General features: G+C 42.3%; 1 protein-coding gene across 5 annotated transcripts in view; it reads right to left on the bottom strand.

The window, feature by feature from the left end:
- Positions 1–13,616, bottom strand: part of htr2cl1 (5-hydroxytryptamine (serotonin) receptor 2C, G protein-coupled-like 1) — a 37,097-nt gene that overhangs the window by 9,415 nt on the left and 14,066 nt on the right. The window lies entirely within an intron of this gene.

The following is a 13,616-nucleotide window of genomic DNA, read 5'->3' as shown; positions in this document are numbered from 1 at the left end:
CAGGGACACGAAGATAGGACTTTTTCGCATTTGAGCACCACTGACAAATTGACGCCTTTCACTTTAATGTAAACGGGCATGTCCATGCCTTGAGTTTAGCGGCAGATTGTGCTGCAACACGCCATAAACAGGGGTTCATTGTAAATACTAACGAGCACCTCTGACAGCAGCGTCAGATCATGTTGGGTCAAAGGGCTCCTTCTCATCAGCGCTAAGCCAGGCGGCCACCTAATGGATGGCACAGATAGAATGCCATCACATTGCCACGGACGGGAGGGAGGGTTATGTGAGCTACTTTGAAAGGTATTCCATCTGGAACTCTGTGACAACAGGTTATCCTTTGTGTCCAGACTCCACATCAAAGTGAATTTCGATTGGAAACAAGCCGGTACAGGCAGTACACAGAAGCTTACGAAACCAGCTGCGCTGAGAGGGACGATATGACAAAAGATATGAAAAACATGATGTGAGACGCCATGCGAGGCAGACATGATGCAAGATGACACGACAAAGATGAAGTGAAGGACAAAAGGGGTGCTATGGGAAAGATGGCATGAGCAAAAAGTTGGGTTGGCCGCAGGTGACAGGTGGCCCGCTACATCATTTTACACGTATGTTGCCTGCAAGGGCAAATCCTGTTTGTTGTCTTCACTTTTGATAACAGTGATATATTCAAGAATATGGCGTTCCACAAAAATAGCTAGTCAAAGTCGCCCCGCTACATGGGCGTGGCTAAAATAGTATTAAAAGCAACCAACCATTTTGGATAGATTAGACCTTCTTCCACATCTGGCAGAAAGGTCTTGATGGTCGTGTCACATGCGTTGATCTTTTTGGCACCCATTAAAAGGGAAGTAAAATATTTTCTCAGCTTAGTTTATGAATGTCACAAGACCAAACCCAGAAAACAGGTAAGCCGTAATTGGTCATTACCTGAGCCCTTATGCTACATTCACACCAACAGCGGGGGAGGCGTTTCCGGTGGCGCCATTGCATTGTAGTCAATGGACTTTGCGCGGGCAGGCGCGTTTGCGTGCCAGGCGGCGCAATTGGCACGTTTCCGGCGAGCATTTTGCTACTTCGCCTATTTTGGCGGCGTTGGCTGAATTGAACTTTGGGCGCCAACGCGTCAGCGACAGCCAATCGGTGTTGAGATAGTTCACGTCACCAAATACGTCGCACAGCAGACAAAACACAGGAAACGGTTGCAATACACCCATATTGTTTGTAGAACGTGTAGCATAGCTTGATAGCTTGATCGTCGCGGTTTGCAGGCACCCGAAGTTGTACGACACGGCGAGGTACACGTACGGGGACAAAGGAGATTGCTTCAAGGAAGATAAGCAAGGAGGTTGGTTTATCTGATGAGTGTGTTTGTCAAAGTGTGAAACAAGCTAGCAATGCTACAATAAAGTTAGCACCACCAACAGAAGCGAAAATCCATCCTCTTCCTCAGTTGTGGCGGGGCCCAAAACAAATCCCTACAATCCCGTGAACAAATACGCGCGAGGCCAGCATAGCGTCGTGATATTTTCAGTTCGGTGTGAACGTAGCATTAGATACTGAGAGGTAATTTTCAAAGTGGAAAAATGGCCTGGCACTGAGATTGATTCAAAACTGGTGGACCTTGCTGCTTAATTCATATTCCACAAACGTAATATTTATCAAAATGCCGTGTTTCGACTAGTGTAGGCACAGATGACATATTGTAAAAAAAATAATAATATTTAGGTTGACTCCCTCTTTAAAGATAATGGCAAAGTTCCCTCAGAGCTTTTCACTTCATTCAGGTTCAGTGAAGATTGACTGACATTTGCAAAGCCCAAAAGAAATTTTAAATATGCTTAAACAAGAAATAAAATAAAATGACTCTCTAATATTAAATGCACATTATTCAGTGAGGAGACAGAGCAAACAAGATGTCAAGGAAAAGACGACAAAATCACTGTAGGATGACGCACAACCTTCCAGTTACACAACCTTTGGTGCGGCAACAAGTCCTTGGCAACGCTCAGTGTGTGTGTGTGTGTGTGTATTTTTTTTTAAAAAGGTGCCATGCTCTTGAAATAGTATTTTTGGTTTGGAAAGGCTGGAGGGGGCTTTGTGGTGAGGCAACACGAACAAGCTCAAAGAAAGGCAGACGCGCACGCACGAACAACCTTCAGGCTGTCCGCCATTACTCCTCCCACTCACGCCCAAGCCATTAATGACGTTCCGCGTCATGTGTATGTGCTGTTAATAGCAATTTTTAGGACTCTTCAATACACGATGCCACAACGTTGCCAGGCAGTCCTTAGAATGGAAATGCATCCGAAATATAGATAATAATAATAATAAAGTCACAGCACATCCATCGCAAGAGTCATAACTTTGTCATAACCACCCGACTCTGCTTGGAGGAAGAAGAGGAGTAGTGACAGTTAAAAAGAAAAAAAACTAAGAAAGAACGGGACACATCTGTTGTCGGGAAGGTTGTCAAGGTGCTCTTTGATCTTGAGTGGGCAGCATCGCACTCCAACCATCCTTCTATCCATCTTCCACTAACCTCATTCAAAGTGGAGGAGAGCAGACTTTGCATTTCAGTGGTGTTCCTCCGCCCCAGCCCAAAAATAATTTTTGTCCTGCACGTGACATGTAGCAAACCTGGATGAACACACTGAGTCCGGGGCTCACCTGTAAGGCTATTTTTTTCAGCCCCCAAAAAAAATCAACTAACAAAGGAGAAGTTTTCTTCCATTAAAGGAAATCTGCAGCATGCTTTTATCTTATCAAGCAGCCTCCAATCTGTTGTTACACATAAAGCATGTACACAAACACCGACGGCAAGGCTCAAAACAAGTGGTTTCGCATCGCGAGATTGCGAGTTAAAATGAACATTTTGCGCCTGTCAAGGCAAGCACCATGCTACTAATGCCACGCCAGCTAGCTAGCAACAAGCTGGCTGGCTAACTAGTGTGGCTAATTACGTTACAGTCACTCATAAGTTCGTAATCTTTGTTTTCTTGGAAGCAAATAAGATGCACTTATGGTTCCCACGAAGGGATAACGAGACGTAATATAGATTGAATTCGGAGAAGCCATGCTAATTGCTAAGCTAAACAGCTGTGTGACAGGAAGGCCGGAGAAATGAATAACGGTAAGTTATGGCATACGTCAGCTGGAAGGTGTACCCTATAAGGTTAAAAGTATATAAATATGGACATTACTGTGGAAGAAAAGTCCTGTTAGTTTGGCTAGCGTCCAGTCTTTATTGGTGTAAGCTGAGAGTTCAAAGTCAATGGCGACCATGTTGAAATATGCAGCGGCATCCATATTCAAAGAGGCACGCCAAGCTTTGCCATCTTGACGGCTGATGGACGGCGCGACAAGGTCAACAAAATGCACATTAAGAGAAGACACTAGTCATTATAAAAAAAATAAAAAAACATTAGAAAAACAAAAAAGGCACGGCAACACGTACTACAGTATTTTCTTCCTTGGCACAATTGGTGAGACTGCAAGAATTTGCAGTCTCACCAGTTGTGCTTTCCAAATGTAAACGGGACCGATGATCATTCGCAATTTCCAGCAGTCACCCAAGCCAAGAAAACGTCAGCAGATGGAGTAGACAAAAAATGCTGAAGGTGACCCTGGCGCCCAACACGTTTGCATCATCAGTCACGCGGGAACTTTATGGCAATAAAGCCGTTCAGTGCTTTTATTGAGGCGTCCATTAGTGGTGATGAGCGTCATCTGGTCCACTGCCCCAACACCAAATGTCATCCCCATCATTTGCACGCTTCAGCTTTACTATCCAATAGCAGGCAGCCAATTGAACGTCGTCACAAACCACCCCCTCCACCATGCCTAATGCGAGAATAATTGCAGATACCACTTTTTCTTACAAAATCAATACCAGTATGAGTACAGTATATATCCCATTACAGCATTTTTCTGCTGCTTGAAATGAATGGCAGTTTTCTATTCTTGCAGTTTCAAGTTATTGATTATGAAACGTCCACAAGAGGAAAGTACTGATACTTTGAAATAAGGACAGGAAAAAAAGGGGGGGGGGGGGGGATAAGGACAAGTATCGGCCCGATAAGATACCTGGTATCGGTACTCGCCCACCCCTACATAATACCATTACAGCTTGCAATTGTGATTCAAATGTCTTTTATTATAATCAAATATTGTTCGCAAACACAAAACGCAAATTGCATTGAATGACTCACACAAGGTGAAAGCTTTAAAAGCCAAACAAAAATCAATCCAAATGGAGCCAGCAAAACCTTGAGGCACCTGAAGGACGCGTTCCCGATCGAGGACGGTTGGGTCAAGGCGGGCATAATAGGTGGACAGAATTCCCGGCGATTGTTATTGCTGTTGTTGTCGTCTGTCAAGAGCACTGGGCCTGCTAGACGGCCTTTAGCATGACGCTAGGCTAGAACGTGAAAAAAAATCTCACTTAGCACATGACACTATCAGAACACCATCCATCCTAGAAAGATCTGGGAGGAATTCTGATGCAAAGATTAGAGACTAAACGAAGCTCAAGTCAGGCTCAATCAACTGTGCCGGCAACAACAATGCTCCAAATGTTCCAGAAATGAACAGACTTGCTACCTCCACCAGGGAATAAAAATGAATAAATAAATAAAAATAAAGGCGTAACAAAAATCACAGAATCCATAAAGGGGCGTGTAGCATTTTTGGAGAATCCTCATTTTTGTCATCTCCCTCCCAACCTTCCATTAGCACCTCCATACCAGAGACAATTCAGATGTTAGCATGTTAGCATTAAGTGAAACGATGTGATTTGAATGAACATTTAGTTTTTTGGTAAAATCCAATGTCGAATTATTTTGTGTGACGTGTCAGTTTGACACTAAACTTTAACTGGGAGTGATAAACAGCTTGAAACAAGCATATTTTGCCACTTTTTGGGGAACTGTGTGAGAAGAGGCGCTAAGGAATTGTTTCAAGACCGTCTTTGAATAATCTGAAATGTGTTAAAGTGTGTGGGAACTATATAACCAAATGTTTTTCTACGGTCTCCTTACAGTAAATGGCAGATGTTCACCTATCACAAGCGTGTCTGGAACGTATTCCCGCGATAAACCAGAGGTTGACTCCAAGCGCACGAGAGGCTGTTTGACCTTCACACTTTTGTGGCTGAAGGGAGTGAGCACGTAGAAGGATGGAGGAGGGAGGATGGACAAGATAGGAAGAGGAGGACCGGAAAGCTCCTCCAGACCCCCCAGGGGCCAAAGGAGGCTAATTAACATGAGAGGCACGACCTCGCTCTCCTCCAGCCTCACAGACAACATGCATGTCTGCATGTGCGCGTGTTGTGAATCAATATGAGAGTCGTCACACGCAGCCGTGACATCACGTCTCTCGTGACTGGAGCGTCAGTGAGCGAGGAGCAGTCGCAAAGACTCGCAGGCGCACGGATGGGCTGGATCACATCCATGTTACAAGCACATTCAAGACGCTAAATTGCAACTTTTCCAACCCCGTTGGTGATTTGATTTGAAAGCAATTAGTGGATTTAAAAAAAAAAAAAAAGATACCATGAGCAAAAAAATTTTTTGGGGTGTATGACGAGAAAGAATACTGCTGGAAGCCAATCAAAGAGTCAATAGCCAAAGACACGGTGACGATTCTTATGTTATTGTCTACAAGTTGGACACTTTTGATCCGAGGTATGCGCTTCCGAGCCGCAATGTAAATATTTGGGAGTTTGGGTTGACTCAACACTAACTTTCAAATACATATTTCGAACAAAGTTAATTTCGGTGTGGGTGTTTCCTTTCGTTCGAGGCATTGATTATTAGGAAAAAACGGATTGTTCAACTTATTTTGCCCATTATTGATTATGCCGATGTTGTTTATCAGATAGCCTCAAAAACCATTTTACAGACCCTTAATGTGCTTTATAATATACTATGTAGGTTTATTTTAGGTTACTTTTTTTTTTTTTTTACTCATCATTGTTTAATGTATGATAATTTGATCATTCTTTCTTTAGATCATAGACGGCAATTTCATTGGTTTCAGTTTATTTTTTAAATGTATTCATTTTAATTTTCCTTATTGTTTAAAACAATATTTTGTTCCACAGTCAGCCAACTACACATTACAAAATTCAAATCCGTTTTTTTTCATAGTCCCCTCTGTCACTAAAGAAATAGGGAAGAAAGGCTTTAAGTGACTTGCCACATCTAATTGGAATAGTCTACATGTTAATATTCGTTTGTTGTCTTCACTCCATATTTTTTAAATATATTTTGTTTAATTATTTAAAAATAGATAATAATTTATTGTCACGCTGTATTTTTTTATTTTTTTATTTTATTATTATGGAATAATTAGAACTTTGTTGTGTTGAGATTAAGGTTGTCTTTGTTGAGTGTTATTGTATTCTATGTGTTTGTTTGTTTTCTTTTCTTTTCTTATTTTGTCTGGTGTATCGTTATGATTGCCTTGTATTTTTATTTTTTGGTGTGGGACCCCCTCGTAAATGAGATGTTGCATCTCAAGGGGTTTCTCCCACGATAATAAAATTTTTTAACACCAAAGCTAAAGTAGGGAGGAGTAATTTGGTTTAGTGTGTTTACTTTGTGGGTGGGACATTTGCACTTTTTTTTAATGACAGGGCAAAATCTATTTTTAGGGTTTGTGGACCTCCTGGGGTTCTGGGAAGCGCTGTTAGAAGATTTGAGAGAAGATTCGGAATCAGAGTCGTCTGCTCTGCATCTTGAGCACTTGCAAGGTGCCCTTGAGCAAGGCACTCTGGGAAAAGCAATGCTTCCAATAAATACTGAAAAATCGCATTCCAAGATGCTGCAGACACCGACAAGCATGAAGAGTTGGGATAGACAGATTATCGGCTGGTATTCAGTTTTTTAACAAACATCGATATCTGCCTTTTTTTCTTTCTTTTTTAAAAATCTGATAGTCGAAAAAAATTAATTGGTTTACGGGTAAACTTCAGGGAACAATTCATTAAAAATTTCAGTTAACTTTATTAGATGCTGCTGACCCTGGGAACTCTCTGCATCTTTTGTTTTTGTTTGAAATGAAAACAAAGATACGTGAAAGTTGAACATTTAAGTAATTTTGAAATTTGGGGGGAAATTATTTATTGTGGAAAACTATAAAAAAATGCTTCAAATGGGAAGTCAACCCCCCCCCCGCCCCCCCCCCCACCATTTTATTTTTATTTTTTTACAATAATATGTTCAATGCAGCCCCACTGGTCAAAACATGACATTCTGATTAATATTGCGTTTGTGGAAAGCAGCAAAATCCACTCGTTTTTATCCATCTCCTTTTGCCACCTGCTGTTCACTGAAAACGACCAACCACGATTCAGCTTGTGAACGTCACATGACCAAAGTCAGAAAACAGGGGAGCCGTGATTGGTCGTTAGCTGAGCTCTGAGCATCTGTGATGTCGTTTTCAATCGACAGCAGGTGGCAAAATGGACATCCCGTCCCCTGAGATGGATAAAAATGGGGGGATTTTGCTGCTAAATTTATATTCCACAAACGCAATATCAATCAGAATGCTGTGTTTAGACTAGTTGGGGACATACAATAGAATATTGTAAAGAAAAACTTAGGGTTGACTTCCCTTTTAAAACATTTCAAAGAAGAGAAGAGTTGGAATATGAAATTTGTAAAAAAAAAAAATTAATATTGGCCCCAAATAGTTATTGGCCTCCTTGACTAGTAATAATTGGTTTTGGTCTCTCTAATTAAGAATTCTTCATTTGCATGGCATGAGCGGCGAGGGCACAAACATCTCAAATGGCAAGAATCTGACAACTTTTTTGAACTCTGCAAAGCGGGAGTTCAGGAAGAGGCCATGATGCAATATGGACCACTAAGGCACAAAATCCGTAAAACCTGCTGGATTACTTCATCAATAGCGAGTCGGACATGAAAGGAAAATAACGTGCAGACGGGCCGAGCACACAAATTGTCTCTGCATGTGACATTTGTGCTCAAGGATTACGACCACGTTCGCTAATTGGTGCTTACGTCTAAGAAAGATTGAGTGTCGGCTCAAGATTCACAGCTGACTCCACTAAACAGAACAAAGATTTAAAAAAAAATAAAAATAAAAATAAAAAGAGGGACTGTTGCCATGGTGAATGTGCAGTAAAGCAAAGAAACAGGAAGGAAAGAAAGGTTATTTGTGCATGCGGCAATCTTCTGGAGCGCTCGTGTGTCATGAAGAGGACATCAAACTGCATTTTTTCGGTTCATTTTTCTTACGGCAAAGACAAACGAAAAGAAAAAGATGTGGAAAGTGGCATCTCGTCTGCGTGCCGGACACACACACACACACGCACGCACGTACGCACACGCGCCGGCTTGGCACACGGCTTCCATGTCTGATTGTTATTCCTCACTCTGCTTGCTGATTGTTATTCGGCGCTCTCCGTTGTTGCTGCGAGCATTCCAAGCCCTCCACCCGCGCCTCATTGTCTTTATCTCCCACCGACTCCATTATTTCTCCATTAAAATTCAGGATGACCCGTGTAATTGCCTCCTCGAGAGGGAGAAAAACACAAGACTGATGAAAAAAAATAATTACACACTGCTGCATTTCATGTGTGATTGAGCACGTCTGCATGCTCAAAGCCAATGATAGTGTCTGCCACATTTGACCAGCAGCAGCAAACACTTCAACGCAGAAAAGTGTAAGGACGTGGAACGGAGCTTGGTGGAAAACCGATAAAAGCACAGGTGCAGAATGAAAGAAAAGTGAGAATAAAGAGAAAGTGAGAAGAGATTCTCCGCAGTGCTGCTGCAGTAAAAGTCAACAAGCAACAATAAGCACAAAGTTGCTTGAAAAGATTCCAGCACATTTTCCCAGTCTTAAACTGGATGAGACAATGAAGACTTTGGAACCTCTGGAAAAAAAAGAAAACTGATTTTCTTGAATGTTCTATTCAGGATCAAAGTTACTTGCAATTGACGTTGCTGCTTTTACAAAAATGAATTTCTGCGGGCTTCTGCATGTAGCGCCACCTGGTGCTTTGGCATGAACTTTGACATTTATTATATAGAAAGTGGAATTGCACCTCAACTGTTTTCCTCTCCAGGTAACTGCACCTCATTCCTTCTTAGTAACAGTCGATGCTCTCCTCCTGATTGACCCCGCTAACCCACTTTTTCTCCTCTCTAGCACCACTTTTTCCTCATCTCATCGTACCCAAAAAGTGCTCTCTTTCGCTCGAATATCGAATGTTTGCTACTTTTTATCTGCCGAGGCAAAAAAACCTCACCGTATGCGCTACTTGAGCAGAAATGTAGGTGGCCAGTCAAAACACGTTTTCTGTTCACATGATTTCAACATCTTAGAGCAGGGTTGTCCAAATTTTTCCTCCATAGTTGCATATAGAAAAAACAAAAAAGGTCAAATCAATCTTCTAAGCAATTTCATATTGCTTATAAATAGTAGTTGTAAAAAAAAACATCTACATCACAGCTTTCTGTTAAGATGTGCTAAGTCGATTTTAGGGTGGTCAGCAGCCCTGACCCACTAGAAAAAATCCACCCTCTGTATAATGTTGATCTCCAAAATGAGAACCAAAACAAATGAAATCTGTAGCAGTCTCACTTGTTTTGACTTAACGAGGAGCAGAAAGTGGAGGCAAACTTGCTACTATTTTACTTCATAATTTGTTTCTTTTGTATGTGTGTTTCTTTGCATATTATTAAACTAGAGATGCGCGAGTATCAATACTCAGTACAAAACCAATAGGTACCGGTACTCACGAAGGCTGCAGATACCAGTATCGGCTACCCTCTTGTGGCCGTTTAACGATCAGGAACTACCAATTAGAAATGAGAAGAATAAAAATTGCAATTAATTTCATGCAATTTTAAGGATAAATGCTACACTGGAATATATAGGGCTTTCATTAAAATGATCTTCTTTTTTTTTAAAGGAAATTTTATGTATCAAAAGTACTAGTAGTAGTATCTGTACTTGGTATCGGTGACTACTCATAATTAATGGCATTGGTCTGAAAGAAGTGGTATCGAAAATCGCTAACAGCACCCCGCCAACTTTTGACGCTCATTTTTCACGGCACACACAAAAAAAAAAAATTGTGATGCGGGCCATGTTATTTTCAGTAAAAGTTGTGGGCCACAGAAAAAATGAATGGCGGCCCACAATTGGCCCCCAGGTCATAGTTTGGCCAACTTTGTCTTAGAGGATAAATTGGTTGATCTGTGGCCAGACATTGACTCGTCTAATTTCTTGAATGTAAATAAAAACGCTGAGCAAATTATGACTCGCTACATTCAGAATCTGTAATTATTAGGTTATATAAGCAGGTAGAATTTTTTTTACTCACTGGCAACTTGGCTAGAGGCCACCATATTGGCGTTATGTGAACGTAGGATGTGTTTTGATTGGCCACCTGCTTTTCTGTCCTCAGCAGTCAGATCAAACGTGAGATATTTGTTTCAAGGCCTGCTGAGGAAGAAAACGGACTGAAAATGATCTGCTGCGTAAACGGTCTCCGATCGCTCCCGTATGCGGCGGGCAGTCGAATCATCATCTTGTCAGGATGGTTTCAGTACACTGGAAACTTTTCACGTCCTGACAACCAGCGCCAACTGCTAAGACGCCCGCAGGTCGAGAGACACTTTGCCAGAGAACAGACTTGGAATTGATGAGGACGATGGCCCAAAGTGGAAGGTTTTGGTTAGGGGTGGGAATCTTTGACTGTCTCATGATTCAAATCCGATTTTTGGGTCTGCGATTTTTGATTCAGAATGATTTGATTGACAACGATTTCTGCTTCAATTCATAGACGCGCAAAGAATCGCCATGATCTGCTCCAGTCTGACACGCTAATGCTTATTAGCGCTCTACTCAAGGCACTTTTATCACTCAAAAGAACAGCTATTCATACAAAACGCTTCAGGAATGTATAGAGAGAAGAATCTTAACATTACTCACCGGCATGTGCTCTTCCTACTCAGCAAAAAAACAACTTTTATTGGCATAACTTGATCGTGACTTTTTCCTTCTACTCTCTAATGTGGCTACAACTTAACAGTGTATCAGACTGCGCCAGAACCATTGTTAGAGAGAATTTGGCGTAGAGTACTACACTGTGATTGGTCAACTGCTGGTCATATGACATATGGACGCCATTTTGTTACCCTGCTGAAACAGAGTTGGCCAAATTCTCTCTAACAACGGCTCTGGAACGCCAGAACCACACTGTACCCAAATGGCCAAATCGGGTACAACATGAGCAGCGCTCCCAATAAAGGCACGCACAAACAAGGGCAAAAATAGTATAAAATAATTTCAATAAAATCGATTTTGGGACATTTCAAATAGATTCTGAATCATAAATGAGAATCGAGATTCTTATCTGAATAATTTTTTTGGCTTACTTGTAGTTTGGGTGCCTAGTTACTGTGTTTGTTGCACCTATCAAATATCGACTCAAAAAACAACGGCCATGATTTGCATTTACAGCAGCCCATTTTGGCGCAAACAAGTTGAGCCTGACTTGATAGCGCCCTCTCCTGTGTGATATTACACCTTGCCGCCAGAATGATCCACTTCTACGCTATTGACAAAAGCATTACCAATGACAAATGAAGCAAATGCTTCTCCTTCCAAAAACTTTTCCTGCGGGTGCGAGTGAGCCAGGCAGAGATGAAAGGACGATGCAAGAAGACGAGATGGTGCGTAAAGTCCCAAAATGACACAAACACCAATTAGGGCCAATGTGATCACAGGCGGATGCCGCTGCAGGTTACCGAGAGAAAATGACACCGTCACAATTGTTTGACGGAGAATCTTCAAAGGCTTAAGAAAGCCAAGGTGAAAAAAACCCGGTGTTTATCATTTTTGCCTGCCGCCTCAGATGTGCCAGCTGATTTCGTCCTTTTTCGATAAGCATGTGCTGCACGCTTTCTATTTGGGCTATTGTGATGGAACTGCGGGCGAAGAAGACAGGACAGCTGGAAAACGAAAACGGGCTGCAATGAAGAGGGGTGACGATGGGGAGGGGTACCCTAATTGAGTTCAGCTGGACAAGCATTTCCAACCGCATTAAGGCCCCGTCCAGACGGAAGCAAAGCCGGCTTGGTTCCTCAAACAAATCTCGTACACACAGAAGCATTTCAAGACTTGCGTGTGTCCAAAAGAAGACGCTGACGACATTTAACGGCTGTAATGTAAAGTCTGGCGTGGCGCTGTAGCGCTGTCACAGGGAGTTAACGAAAAGCAAAGAAGAAGAACACTTTTTTTTCTAACTTTAGTGCAATCGACAGAACAAACATGGCTTTGCATGTATCAAAACAACATGAAAAAGAAGAACACAGGAGAAGTGACAATGGCGGGTGATTCAAGTACAAACTTGGGAATGAAGAAGCAAAATATTACATAAGCAATCTAAGGAGGCTGCGCAAAACGTTTACGACACAGCTATCCGCCATTGTTGTTGACAGACTGACGGTTCGTGCGCAGTCACGCTAGAAATGAGTCGTCATCGAGCTGCGACCATTACGTCATCACTGGAGGAGTATCCTGCATATGGTATCCAGACGGACGCGTACGGGGCACGTTTTGAAATCTTTCCACTCTGGAACCCGGTTTCAAAAGTGCTCGGTTCCAAGCTCCGAAACTGCGCCATCGTGTGGACGAACGGCCTAAACGGTAAGAAACTTGTGAGGATACATTGAAACTGGCTTTCGTGTGGACGGGGCCTAAAAGTCCCTGATTCCGATTATTCTTTGTTTTGCCAACAGTACGAGCGTGAGTATCAATGGTCATGAAAGAGCGTATAACAGCCTTTTAACCTCGTCTAATTTGCATCTTTACAAAATAAAGCTAGAGTATATGTAAGCAAAAGTTGATTGCCATGGTCACCATTATATCTCATACACGAGCGTTTTAAAGTGAAAACATTGCCGTGCAAGTTTGCAACGGCGGCTCTTGGTCGATTGCGCATTGCATTGTGCTAAGTGCAGTGTGAAAAGGCCTCGAACCTATAAACAAAGGCCTATCAATGGCTGCGCGACGTGCATTTACAGTCCGTATGACGCATGCGGCAGATGAGCTAAAAACAAATGTGTGCCCCTCGGATTTTTGGCACATCTGCACTTGACGAGCAACACCAAAAGCCACTTCAGGGCTGCTAGACTCCATCTGTCCAAATGCCGGCCTTTCAATCCATTTTGAGGCCATTCTCCAGCCGAAAATGGAATTTGTGTGTTTGGAAGCCTGTTACAGCACTGGATGCAAACTGTCGGGTTCAAGGCTGCATGTCAGTGACCTGGTTGTGTCGGGACTCGCTCCCACTCATTCAACATTCATTCCCAATTCAGTTCAAGAACACCTCTGTAAAAATACTTAAATACTCCCTAGCAAGTATGGGTCGATTATTGTGGTTTAAAAAAGTCAAGGTTTCAATAATCGCTAATATTAGCAGTAATGAGATGAGGGGATTTCTAAGCAGGGCACAATATGATTGGCTGCTTGCAGAGTTGATAAAACGAGCTGCCTCTTTGAAGTTAATTGGAAACAGATGCCCCCCCCCCTTCCTTCTTGGTGAGCAGACAGGGGAGAGGGGAGCAGTT

The sequence above is a fragment of the Leptonotus elevatus genome, chromosome 17, assembly GCF_054856555.1.
Source record: "Leptonotus elevatus isolate MCC_2025b chromosome 17, RoL_Lele_1.0, whole genome shotgun sequence".
Classification (NCBI taxonomy): Eukaryota; Metazoa; Chordata; class Actinopteri; order Syngnathiformes; family Syngnathidae; genus Leptonotus; species Leptonotus elevatus.
This window is presented reverse-complemented; position numbering and strand designations above follow the sequence as displayed.